This window comes from Dendrobates tinctorius, unplaced genomic scaffold (assembly GCF_039654945.1).
Source record: "Dendrobates tinctorius isolate UK_male_01 unplaced genomic scaffold, ASM3965494v1 ptg000084l, whole genome shotgun sequence".
Taxonomy (NCBI): Eukaryota; Metazoa; Chordata; class Amphibia; order Anura; family Dendrobatidae; genus Dendrobates; species Dendrobates tinctorius.
In genome coordinates, this window is record NW_027361752.1 from 6,958,941 (window position 1) to 6,973,004 (window position 14,064).

The window sequence follows — 14,064 nt, forward strand, 5'->3', positions numbered from 1 at the left end:
GCTCTGCATAGCTAAGCACTGGAAATCATCCTCTGTTCCCTACGAACAGGAACTACTGGCCAGAATAAATCTTCACTTTCAGCATGAACTGACCTTAGCACATACATTCGCCAAGAGAAATGTAATTTTGAACTGGTGGGACCCATGGGTATCCTCGGGGTTCAATTGGGTTGCACTAAATTAACTACTCACACAACCTGTATTCTGTCTTGTGGGCCCCTGCATCGCGAAAGTTGTCCAGTGTAAGGTCAAACCAAGCTTGTCTCTACCCTACCTCCCCTAATTTCCCCTCCTTCCTACCTTCCTGTCCCCCTCCCTTCTTTAAATCTGTTTAGGATCTTGATTGTTTTCATTGTTGTTGAAAATATCTGACTAGAGTTATCTTTGTAACTTCTCTAAATCAAGATTTCAATGTTTGATGTTACCTGTTGCTTTTTCAACTTTTATATTTGTTTCCTTGTACCTGGCAAAAAATCCTTAATAAAGAAATATTGGTTTAAAAAAAAAAAAAATAAAGGGAACACTTAAACAACAGAATATAACTCCAAGTAAATCAAACTACTGTGAAATCAAACTGTACACTTAGGAAGCAACACTGATTGTCAATCACAAGCTGTTGTGCAAATGGAATGGACAAGAGATGGAAATTATTGGCACTTATCAAGACACACTCAATAAAGGAGTGGTTCTGCAGGTGGGGACCACAGACCACATCTCAGTACCAATGCTTTCTGGCAGATGTTTTGGCCACTTATGTGGGTTGTGCTTTCACACTCGTGGTAGCATGAGATGGACTCTGCAATTCACACAAGTGGCTCAGGTAGTGCAGCTCACCCAGGATGACACATCAATGCGAGCTGTGGAAAGAAGGTTTGCGGCGTCTGTCAGCGTAGTGTCCAGAGGCTGGAGGCGCTACCAGGAGACAGGCCAATACACCAGGAGACGTGGAGGGGGCGGTAGGAGGGCAACAACTCAGCAGCAGGACCACTACCTCTGGCTTTGTGCAAGGAGGAACAGGAGGAGCACTGGCAGAGCCCTGCAAAATGACCTCCAGCAGGCCACAAATGTACATGTGTCTGCACAAATGGTTAGAAGCCGACTCCATGAGGATGGTCCGAGGGCCCGACGTCCACAGATGGGGGTTGTGCTCATAGTCCAACACTGTGCAGGACACTTGGCATTTGCCACAGAACAACAGGATTGGCAAATTCGCCACTGGCGCCCTGTGCTCTTCACAGATGAAAGCAGGTTCACACTGAGCATGTTACAGACGTGACAGAGTCTGGAGACTCCGTGGAGAGCGATCTGCTGCCTGCAAGATCCTTCAGCATGGCCAGTTTGGCAGTGGGTCAGTAATGATGTGGGGTGGCATTTCTTTAGAGGGCCGCACAGCCCTTCTTGTGCTCGCCAGAGGTAGCCTGACTGCCATTAGGTACCATCTTCAGTTACGTACTGTACCAAATACGTGGTAATAGGTAATAAACCTATTGTGAAGATTCATGTGCTCTTAATTGGGGTGGTCCATCCCACTGCCTGTTGTAGTAAGCTTATAGAGACCAGTAGATGAGGCAACATATGCACGTATGCTATTTACTGGGGAGGTCCGTCGCACAGCCTTGTGTCAGCCAGTAGATGGGGCAGGACGTGCCTCCAGACCAGTAGCGTAGCTACCGGTGGGGGCAGTGGTGGCGGTCGTTCCGCGCCCCGAGCTCTGAGGGGCCCACTGAGCTACACTACTGTAACTGTATCAGCGTGCACAGTGCGCCCATACAGTTGCATTCTGCGGCAGAGCAGGGAGAATCGATCTCCCTACTCTGCCGCCCAGCCGCTATGGGCCCCTGAGAAGGCGGTGGGGGGCCCCCGATGCCAGCAGTGAGCCCCCCACCTCACAGCCAGCAACGTCGTTGTGAGCTTTTCTGTGTGCACAGGACCTGTGATGAGGTCACAGGAGGGGCGGAGTCAGGGGGTCACATGATCAGGGGCTTCAGCACAGGGCTCTGCTGTGCTGGTTGTCATGGTGCTGGATGAGGTGAAGTAAGTTTCTGTGTGGGGTCAGGATTGGTTTACAGGGTGGATGTAGCAGAGCTGTGTGTGTATGAGGTGTACAGAGCGGAGCCGTATATGTAGAAGGTGTACAGAGCAGAGATATGCATGTATGATGTGTACAGAGGAGCGGAGCCGTGTGTGTATGGGGTGAGCAGAGCTGTTTGTGCACGGAGCGGAGCCAAGTGTGTACGAGGTGTACAGAGCAGAGCCGTGTGTGTACGGGGTGTACAGAGCAGAGCCGTGTGTGTGCGGCGTGTACGGAGTGGAGCCGTGTGTGCAAGGTGTACAGAGCGGAGCTAGGTGTGTACAAGGTGTACGGAGCGGAGCCGCATGTGTACAGCGTGTACGGAGCAGAGCCATGTGTGTATAGGGGGTGTGGAGCAGAGCCGCATGTGTACAGCGTGTACGCAGCAGAGCCATGTGTGTATAGGGGGTATCAGGTGCAGTAATAGGGACACATACGGCAGCAGTGGCTCAGCATTGGGGTATCAGCTGCAGTAATAGGGACACATACGGCAGCAGAAGCTCAGTGTTGGGGTATCAAGTGCAGTAATAGGGGTATATACGGCAGCAGCGGCTCAGCATTGGGGTATCAGGTGCAGTAATAGGGACACATACGGCAGCAGCGGCTCAGTATTGGGGTATCAGGTGCAGTAATAAGGACACATACGGCAGCAGAGGCTTAGTATTGGGGTATCAGGTGCAGTAATAGGGACACATACGGCAGCAGCGGCTCAGTATTGGGGTATCAGGTGCAGTAATAAGGACACATATGGCAGCAGAGGCTCAGTATTGGGGTATCAGGTGCAGTAATAGGGACACATACGGCAGCAGCAGTGGCTCAGCATTGGGGTATCAGGTGCAGTAATAGGGACACATACGGCAGCAGCGGCTCAGCATTGGGGTATCAGCAGGATGATGGATTTGTGCAGGTTGGGGATACATGGTGATGGGGCTGGAATATGAGAAGTGAAACGTGTCGTTGTAGCCGAGCCCTGGCTGGAGGTGTTGTCATGTCGGTTTGGGCCAGATGGAAAAGACGTGAAAAGTGACCGATTCCATCAGAAAGACCGTCAGTGGTAAGACACCAACTATACCTGTGCAGTAATCACATACGTTCTGTAGGACTGGTATTTACCACTGACCATATTGCGGTAATATCCATGTTGGTCTTTATATAGGGATTATTTTCAGTAACAGCGCAGTCATCTCCTACATCCACTATTAGGATGCGTCACCGAGTTGTAATCAAAGTTACCTAGTTAGGGGCCCACTCAGAAGTTTCGCCGCCCCCCTGAACCGAAACCCTAGCTACGCCTCTGCTCCAGACACAGTATCCAACGCATGGTTTAATACCTATTACCACGTATTTGGTACATAACTGAAGAAGGTCAAAATTTGACCAAAACGTTTTTTTACGTACTACAATAAATATTCTTCTGAATATCCTAAAGTTGAGTGCTAGGTCTATAACTTATAGCTACTTGGTTTGGGAACCTAACCTTTAGCACCATTGCTTAAGTTGTGCTCACAGTGTTTTTCCTTCTGCCTTTAGGTACCGAGATGAGATCCTTAGACCCCTTGTGAGACTATATGCTGGTGCAGTTGGCCCTGGGTTCCTCCTAATGCAGGATAATGCCAGACCTCATGTGGCTGGAGTGTCAGCAGTTCCTGCAAGATGAAGGCATTGAAGCTATGGACTGGCCCACCCGTTCTCCAGACCTGAATCCGATTCGTCCAGTTTCTTATTCGGGGCTGAAGTTGGTTTCTAATTAGTCAGTTTCTTATTCGGCAATTTTTTCTTTTCTTGTTTTTACAGGTTTAACAACAAAAAATAAGCAACATAATAATAAAAAACAATGCAGTGAGGTGCCCTGATGTGAATCCACTTAAAATCAGCGTCAAAAATTATAAAACTGGCACAAAAATGGTCATCAAAGTGGGCACCAAAGGGCATTAATGAAAGGGTTAAATGACTTTGGGCCACTGAAATCACACTAAGAACACACAGAAAGTGATGCCCCGCATCAAACCCAGGTTCCTTCAGCCTGGCCCAAATGGGTTATTGGCACCAGAACTGGCATCAAAGTGGGCACAGAGCCAATTTTCACAGTTTTGAATAAGTAACTGATATTTTTAAGGAGTTAAATGACTTTGGGCCACTGATATATAAGAACACACATATAGTGATGCCCTGCATCAAACCCAGGTCCCTTCAGCCTGGCCCAAATGGGTTATTGGCACCAGAATTGGCATCAAAGTGGTCTCACAGCCAATTTTCACATGTTTGAATAAGTAACTGATGTTTTAAGGGGTTAAATGACTTTAGGCCACTGATGTCACACTATGAATACTCAAATAGTGATCCCTTGCATCAAACCCAGGTCACTCCAGCCTGGCCGAAATGGGTTCTGGGCATCAGAATTGGCATCAAAGTGGGCACACAGCCAATTTTCACATATCTGAATAAGTAACTGATGTTTTTAAGGGGTTAAATGACTTTGGGCCACTGATGTCACACTAAGAACACACAGATAGTGATGCCCTGCATCAAACCCAGGTCCCTCCAGCCTGGCCCAAATGGGTTCTGGGCATCAGAATTGGCGTCAAAATGGGCACACAGAAAATTTTCACAGATTTGAATAAGTAAATGATGTTTTTAAGAGGTTAAATGACTTTGGGCCACTGATGTCACACTAAGAACACACAGATAGTGATGCCCTGCATCAAACCCAGGTCCCTCCAGCCTGGCTCAAATGGGTTCTGGGCATCAGAACTGGCATCAAAGTGTGCACACATTCGATTTTCACAGGTTTGAATAAGTAACTGATGTTTTTAAGGGGTTAAATGACTTTGGGCCACTGATTTCACACTGATGTCCCTCTAGCCTGGCCCAAATGGGTTCTGGGCATCAGAATTGGCATCAAAGTGGGCACACAGACAATTTTCACAGATTTGAATATGTAACTGATGTTTTTAAGGGGTTAAATGACTTTGGGCCACTCATGTCACACTAAGAATACACAGATAGTGATGCCCCGCATCAAACCCAGGTCACTCCAGCCTGGCCCACATAGGTTATTGGCACCAGAACTGGCATCAAAGTGTGCACACATTCGATTTTCACAGGTTTGAATAAGTAACTGATGTTTTTAAGGGGTTAAATGACTTTGGACCACTGATGTCACACTATGAATACACAGAGAGTTATCCCCTGCATCAAACCCAGGTTCCTCCAGCCTGGCCCAAATGAGTTATTGGCACCAGAACTGGCATCAAAGTGGGAAAACAGCCAATTATCACAGGTTTGAATAAGTAACTGATGTTTTTAAGGGGTTAAATGACTTTGGGCCACTCATGTCACACTAAGAATACAGAGACAGTGATGCCCTGCATCAATTCCAACTCCCTCCAGCCTGGCCCAAATGGGTTATTGGCACCAGAACTGACATCAAAGTGTGCACACATTCGATTTTAACAGGTTTGAATAAGTAACTGATGTTTAAGGGGTTAAATGACTTTGGGCCGCTCATGTCACACTATGAATACACAGATAGTGATCCCCTGCATCAAACTCAGGTTCCTCCAGCCTGGCCCAAATGGGTTATTGGCACCAGAACTGGCATCAAAGTGTGCACCCATTCGATTTTAACAGGTTTGAATAAGTAACTGATGTTTTTAAGGGGTTAAATGACTTTGGGTGTAATGTAAAATGTCTGTAAGGTAGAACTTTCTAGAATCCTCAATTCTTTCCAGAAAATCGCCTTGTCACACAGCAGCATCCCCCCTCTCCTTATCAGCTTTGTGCCCGCACTGGTAATAGGACACTTCCTCTATAACATTTGGCCCCTCTCCACAGAAGGGAATGCTAATTAGTTAAGGGAAAGCATTTCCTTTGTTCTCAGATCTGTGGCTGAATGAAACTATGGGTGATATTAAAGAGACTGTACCGCAAAAACCATACACCGTCGAGATATAATAATCATATCACTGTTTAGGCAATGAAGCCAGCTTTCTAAACCCCGAAGTTTCACGATTCTCGGACTTCCAGAAACTGAGATATGGATTGCTCCCAAAAAGAGGGTCTTAATTATGGCATGCTTGGTGTCTTCGGATTCTATTCGGTAAATCACAAACAATGATGCCCTGTGTGTGTTGGTACGGGCTTTTCTCGTTTAGATATAGTTATTCTAAGTTTTGTAGCCAAATCATAATTTGGAGAGAGGGAGGTTGGACCTCTCCAGAACGCCCATTTCGTGAGGTCACAGATCCTAGGCTATAGGTATTCCCTACCAAATTCCAGGCAGTTCAGCTGGAGTCCTCCTGCCAGAGAGACGTGTCGATGAGTGGGGACGTTTGGTTAAGCGCCCCTCCCCCAGCCACATGGTCTAATACCAACTACGCACATGTGAGTGTTACTTTCTGTTCTTTCATCCACTTTGTTTTATATTTGTATTTGTACATATGTAATGTCTCAATTTATTACAACTTGTATTTGTAATCACTGCCCAACTTTGGGGATTAAATCGTAAAATTATCAGTTTGACTCCATGCTCTAAGAAACGAATTATGCGCCTTTTTTAGATAATTGCTACTAATTTCAGGGGTTTACCGCGGACCCTCTTAATTTACTCTTTGATTAAGTAAAGCGTGGCTGGTGGCAGCGTGGTGTGCACGGCTGGCTAGCTGGCAGTACAGACGTGTCTTACATGCTGAATGAGGGGCTGCAGCCACAGCATTGATAATTCCCTTACTGCAGTAGTATAGCAGCCCATGCACAACAAGCAGCCCGTCCGGCGACTAATTATCCTAGGTGCAGTTCCCTGACTGACCTGAGGGTAAGGGAGGGCGCCGGAGAGCTGCGAGTTCCAAAGTGGAACTGAGAAAGTGGGATATACATAAATCCCCGCAGTTCTTGGAAGGTGTGCCCACTTTGATGCCAGTTCTGGTGACAATAACTCATTTGGGCCAGGCTAGAGGGACCTGGGTTTGATGCAGGGGATCACTATCTGTGTTTTCTTGGTGTGACATCAGTGGCTCAAAGTCATTTAACCCCTTAAAAACATCAGTTACTTATTCAAATCTGTGAAAATTGACTGTGTGCCCACTTTGATGCCAGTTCTGGTGCCAATAACCCAATTGGGCCAGGCTGGAGGGACCTGGTTTTGATGCAGGGCATCACTATCTTTGTATTTATAGTGTGACATCAGTCGCCCAAAGTCATTTAACCCCTTAAAAACATCACTTATTCAAACCTGTGAAATTAGACTGTGTGCCCACTTTGATGCCAGTTCTGGTGCCAATAACCCATTTGGGCCAGGGTAGAGGGACCTGGGTTTGATGTGGGGCATCACTGTCTGTGTGTTCTTAGTGTGATTTCAGTGGCCCAAAGTCATTTAACCATTTCATTAATGCCATTTGGTGCCCACTTTGATGCCCATTTTTGTGCCAGTTTTATAACTTTTGACACTGATTTTAAGTGTATTCACATCAGGGCACCTCAGTGCATTGTTTTTTTTATTATTGTGTTGCTTTTTTTTGTTGTTAAATCTGTAAAAACAGGAGAAGAAAAAATTGCCGAATAAAAAACCAACTTCAGCCCCGAATAAGAAACTGGACGAATAAGAAACCAACTTCAGCCTCGTTTGTAGGGAGGTCATACAGGCACGTGGAAGCCACACACAATACTGAGCATCTTTTCCTTGTCATGAGGTATTTCCACTTAATTTGGATCAGCCTGTAATTAGATTTTCCACCTTGATTTTGAGCATCATTCCAAATCCAGACCTCCATGCTATATTCTTTTTGATTTACATTGATAATTGTTGTTTTATTGTTCTGAACACATTCCACTATGCAATGAATAAAAATTTTAAACTGGAATATTTCATTCAGAGATATCTAGGATGTGGTATTTTAGTGCTCCCTTTATTTTTTCGAGTAGTGTATATAATAAACTGGCAACATTATTTTTGAGCTGCAAATAAGGGAACCAGGTGAGACCACCCAGAACCGGGTGTGAGATTTACCGAAGAATTTAGCAATGGGAAAAAGAAATGGGGTCCAGTCTGCCGCATGCCATCTCTGCTGTATTGGGCTGGGGTTACACTGCGGCCTTGGCTGTGATTGTGCAATGCAAGTGACTACAGGGTCACACTGTGACCATTCGGGTACTAAAAAAAAAAATCCAACTGGTTCTGATTTGTAGCGAGTTGCTTATTGCAGCTGAGCTGCATTACTCTGCACAGAGCCATCTTTGACCACACGACCCACGGTCACGGCAATAGTGGCCATTCAGCCTCCCTCAGGGTACCCGATACCTGAAGACTTTCCAGCAGCCAATGGGAAATACGATGTAGGAGCCTTGGAAAACCAATATAAAACCGATTTCTGAAAGAAAAAAAGCTACGGTAAGGTCACTGATGGGGAAGTCAGGTGCTTGGTTCCATGTGTGGATTTTGTACTTCGGAAGGGTTTCGTTCTTCATAATTAATGGGATTTCTAACTGAACAGATGGAGATACAAGAACTTGAGCGCGATTAGGAGGAACGTTCAGATGGAGGAAGATCAAGCTCATCTGGGACCTCCTGGCTCGTCAATTGCACAGGGAGCTGCCTGCAGCGGATTTTGATGATTTTTATGCCAAGTGCGGCGAATAGTGTTGAGCATTCCGATACCGCAAGTATCGGGTATCGGCCGATACTTGCTGTATCGGAATTCCGATACCGACTTCCGATATTTTTTCAATATCGGAATTCGGCATCGGAATCGGAAGTTCAAAGTTGATTGACAGACTGACGTCATCATGATGCGCGGTGTGTGCGCATCATGATGCGCCGTCATTTCGGGCCTTCCGGGGGTCTCTGCCGGCCTGCCCGGGGGCTGTGCCGGCCTGCCGGGGGGCTGTGTGGACTGCCCGGGGGGCTGTGTGGACTGCCCGGGGTCTGTACCGGCCTGCCGGGGGGCTGTGCCGGCCTGCCGGTGGTCTGTGCACCCTGTGGGGGTCTGTACCGGCCTGCCGGGGGGCTGTGCCGGCCTGCCGGTGGTCTGTGCACCCTGTGGGGGTCTGTGCCGGCCTGCCGGGGGGCTGTGCCGGCCTGCCGGTGGTCTGTGCACCCTGTGGGGGTCTGTACCGGCCTGCCGGGGGGCTGTGCTGATGTCCGGGGGTCTGTGCAAGCATCGTCCGATGGGACTACAAGTCCCATCTGGCGATGCCTGCTACCATGACAGTGATTGACACATTAGCCAATGATGGGACAGTAGTAGTCCCATCATCCGGCTAATGTGTTAAATGTTAAAAAAAAAAAAAAAAAAAAATATACTACATACATACTACATGCATGCTACATACATACTACATGCTACATACATACTACATATATACTACATACATACTACATGCATGCTACATACATACTACATATATACTACAAACATACTACATACATGCTACATACATACTACATGCTACATACATACTACATGCTACATACATACTACATGCATGCTACATACATACTACATGCTACATACATACTACATATATACTACATACATACTACATATATACTACATACATACTACATATATACTACATACATACTACATACATGCTACATACATACTGCATACTACATACATACTACATACATGCTACATACTACATACATACTACATGCATGCTACATACATACTACATGCATGCTACATACATACTACATGCATGCTACATACATACTACATACATACTACATGCTACATACATACCACATATATACTACATACATACTACATACAATACATTCATACAATACATACATAGACATACAGTACATATAACATAGAGTAACATACTTACCAATACTTGTCACATTGTTCCCCGAAGCCATTGTCTTTTCCGGAATAAATATTAACATAACAAACCACAAAAATACTCACCCACGATCCGAAGCAGTCCACGAGTGTGTCCCACGACGATCTTGGGTAGAGAACTGCAGCATCAGCTGATGCTGCCGTTCTCTACGGGCTGCAGGAATCCAATGACGGAAGGTAGGTATCCTTCCGCACTGTATTCCTCCGCCACTTAAAAAAAAAAAAGTCCCTAGTCTCACTTTATGCCATTGCTGTGTGGGAATTTCCCATGTATGTATGTAGTATGTATGTAGTATATATGTAGTATGAATGTAGCATGTAGTATGAATGTAGCATGTATGTAGTATGCATGTTGTATGTATGTAGCATGTAATTTTTTTTTTTTTTTTTTTTTTTACATTTAACACATTAGCCGGATGATGGGACTACTACTGTCCCATCATTGGCTAATGTGTCAATCACTGTCATGGTAGCAGGCATCGCCCGATGGGACTTGTAGTCCCATCGGACGATGCCTGCACAGACCCCCGCAGCCTGCACAGACCCCCGCAGCCTGCACAGACCACCGGCAGGCCGGCACAGCCCCCCGAAAGGCCCGTACAGACCCCAGAGAGGCTGTACAAGGGCAGGAAAGGGTTTTTCTTATTCCGATACCGGAAGTCCCATAGACTTGAATGGGACTTCCGGTATCGGAATCGGCGATACCGATACTTTTTTTAAAGATCGGCCGATACCATCCGATACGATACTTTGAAGTATCGGACGGTATCGCTCAACTCTAGCGGCGAACATTCCTCAGACGATCACTGATAGCAGCCAGGGCTGTGAGTGCCGGGATTTCTGCGGCTGCCGCTCATATTGGACACTGAATAAATCCAGCTGTTTGGAAGATGTCATTTCCAAGTCTCCATCCTGAGATTTCCAGGAGACTATCCAGCACTAAAATTAGTGGGGGAGGGACCTATTCATTGTGGGCGTGGTTCCTGCATGTGGGCGTGGTTATGTATGAGATCGGTCACTTTCCCTTGCTTGTGCCCATTACACACAACAATGACCAGCCCGCGTCACCCCGATCTGTTCGAGCAGAATATTCTCAACCGCAAGGACCAAGCCGAGTATTACGCCATTCCTCACCTCACATGCTGCGATCTAACCACCGACAGGGCGCAATCAGCTCCGATCCGCGCCCACGTGTAGGAACTAAAGCGAAGACATAACGGAACCGAAAGGGTCACATAAAACAAGCGAGCAGCGAACTAGAGGTCATGTGACTGCTTGCAACGTATACGTCACTTCCGGAAGAGGCGCATTGTGGGATCTGTAGTTCAATTGTTTGCTGCTTCTAATCGTCCTTGTGTTTTGGTTTCTATGTCACTCTCCACTCAGACGGGTCTCCCGTGCCTGTGTGTGACCAGCGCGGCGCTGGACCGGTAGATTAAGAAACAGATAAAAAAAAAAAAGAACAATGAGCCGCCACTAGGTCCGTGACCACAGCCTCCTGCCACAACCAAGAGTGTCCACGTGTGGTCCATGAAGAATAGCGCCTGTGCCCTCACACAGTGTGCACACCTAGGAAATAAGGGCAAGGCGTCATCCTGGAGGGAATTATTTCCCGCTCCATTATTAATACCCAGGGCTGCTGTCCTTCCATTTGAGCCCTGGTTACTCTAGGCACAGTCATGCTTCTTGCAGCATATAGCAGTTTATAGACATCACTGAGCACTTTGTGGGGTTTCTGTTGTTGTCCATCATGTGAATTATGTGCTTAGTTTTTCTCTAGCCCATATATCTGATATTCACCCGACTGTTGCTTATATCTTCCCTGCTCCCCCTATTCAGTTCTACTACTGGACTTCAGCGGATTTATAAAATCCTATTCACAAAAGCTGGAGACAAATGGTTTTTCATGGCTCTTTTACTTCAATGGGTAAATTTGATTTGCCACAACCAGTTCCCCAAACCCCATCGGCATCATCTTCACCATGTAAAGGCGGTACACACAGGCCGATAAATGAGTGTAGATGGGAGTTATCATTCTGGATCATCAACCAAGGTGATTGTGCTGCCAATCAGCCAACGCTGATTTGTTTGTTCAGGTCAGCCATTTAATTCTTGGGCTGTGTTCACATATCCAGTAATGATCTGTTGGAACAGATGCAGCAGCAATCCGTTGGCAAAAATGTTGTGCAGACACGACTTTTTTTTGCCCGTTTTCAAAAAACTTCTCTCTGCTGGATCAGTTTGTTTGTTTTTAACATTGAAGTCTATGAAAAACAGATCTGTTAATTAGCCATCCGTTTTCTTCCAAAATGACATTTTTTGTTTCCTTTTGCAGCTCATTCACACACATCTAGACTTAAGGCCCCGTCACACTAAGCGATATCGCTAGCAATATCGCTGTAATGTCACTGAGACGCAGCAGCGATATCGCTATTTGTGATACCTCCGACCCGCTCCCCCGTTGATTATCGCTGATTGCTCGAGAACGTCCTGGGCCGTTTCTCGTCGTCAGCTTCCTGTGGCGCCGACAAGCGACGCGTGGACGTGAGCGGTAGGACGTCAGGATCGCCTCTTCTGACAGGTAAGTAGCGACCCCCGACCGCTGCTATGTAGCTGGTGAGATCTGCCTGTGTGGCAGCTCACTAGCGACCACTTAGCGATGCACCAGCGATCCTGACAACGATATGGATCGCTGGTGCATCGCTAGTGAGCTGCCACACAGGCAGATCTCACCAGCGACATAGCAGCAGTCGGGGTTCGCTACTTACCTGTCAGACGAGGTGATCCTGACTTCCTCCCGCCCGGCTCCACGCGTCGCTCGTCAGCGCCACAGGAAGCTGATGACGAGAAACGGCCCAGGACGTTCTCGCGTGATCAGCGATAACCAGCGGGGGAGCCGGTCGGAGGTAAGTATCACACATAGCGATATCGCTGCTGCGTCACAAAACCAGTGACGTTATAGCGATATTGCCAGCGATATCGCTTAGTGTGACGGGGCCTTTAAAGGGAACCTGTCAGCAGTTTTCGCCGATCTAAGATACAGCCACCGCCTTTCAGGGCCTATGTACAGCATTCTATAATGCTGGTCTGACCTCAAAGATAAGAAAAATAAGTTTTATTATACTAACCAGGGGGAGGGGGATGTCTTGTCCGATGGGTGTCGCAGTGCTGGGCCTTTCTGACCTTTCTCGCCGCCTGCGCACTGCAGTACTTTCCTAAGTACGCCTGCGCAGGAGCGCTTGGTCGGGGAGCGCTGAAGCAACAGGAGGTCGGCGTCACAAGAAGATGGGAGGCACCGGACCCAGACCTGCAACACCCATTGGACCTGACCGCCCCCCGGGTGAGTATAATAAAACTTGTTTTTCTTATCTTGCAGGTCAGATCAGGGGCTTTATCTACAGCATTATAGAATACTGTACATAAGCCCTGAAAGGCAGCGGCCGTATCTTAGATCGGCCAAAACTGCTGACAGGTTTGCTTAAATCCTCAGACTTCCTTTTTCGCTTACGAGTGCCATCCGTGTTTTTTGTTTTTCTTTTGAGTCTATGGGTCATTCATATACCCATGATTTTCTGCAAACTGCAGAGAAATGTCGGAATTTTGATCCACGTGTCTGATGTAAATTGGCAATTACATTATGAGGCTGGAGTTACATGTTTTTCTATCAAGCGAACTTAGTCGGATAAGGTGTTATCTGAGCATGCTCATGTACTAACAGTGACTTCGGTGTGTGCTCGAATAATATGTTCTAGCCCCTGTGGCTGCATGTCTCACAGCTGTTACTGCCACAAGTGCAGGTGCAACGATTTGGACATATTTTTCAAGCACGCCAAAGTCACTCAGCACCCGAGCATGCTCGGATAACACCTTAGTGAATGGGCAGCATGTTGTCTCAGTGGTTAGCAGTGTTGCTTTGCAGTGCTGAGGTCCTGCGTTCAAATCCCAGCAAAGATAAGATCTGCAAGGAGTTTGTGTGATTTCCTCGTGTTTGCGTGGATTCCTCCCACACTCCAGACATACTGATAGGGGAGCTAGATTGTGAGTCCCAATGGGGACAGTGATGATAATGTGTGTAAAGAGCTGTGAACTTAATGGCGCTAATAAGTAAAATAAATAATGAGACCCAACAGCTGTCAGGAAGCGAAC

At 46.8% G+C, this 14,064-nt stretch overlaps 1 protein-coding gene across 2 annotated transcripts in view; it reads right to left on the reverse strand.

Annotated features, from left to right (window-relative positions):
• NSUN3 (NOP2/Sun RNA methyltransferase 3) overlaps positions 1 to 11,583 on the reverse strand; it is an 85,061-nt gene extending 73,478 nt beyond the window's left edge. The window contains exons 1-2 of one of the 2 annotated variants that reach the window (XM_073584419.1): positions 11,053 to 11,583; positions 8,367 to 8,436 (exon numbers count right to left, since the gene is read on the reverse strand). The gene's annotated coding sequence lies outside the window, so the exon portion shown is untranslated. The remainder of the gene's footprint in view (positions 1 to 8,366; positions 8,437 to 11,052) is intronic. The other variant, XM_073584418.1, reaches the window with a different exon arrangement.
• Between the last annotated feature and the right edge of the window lie 2,481 nt (positions 11,584 to 14,064).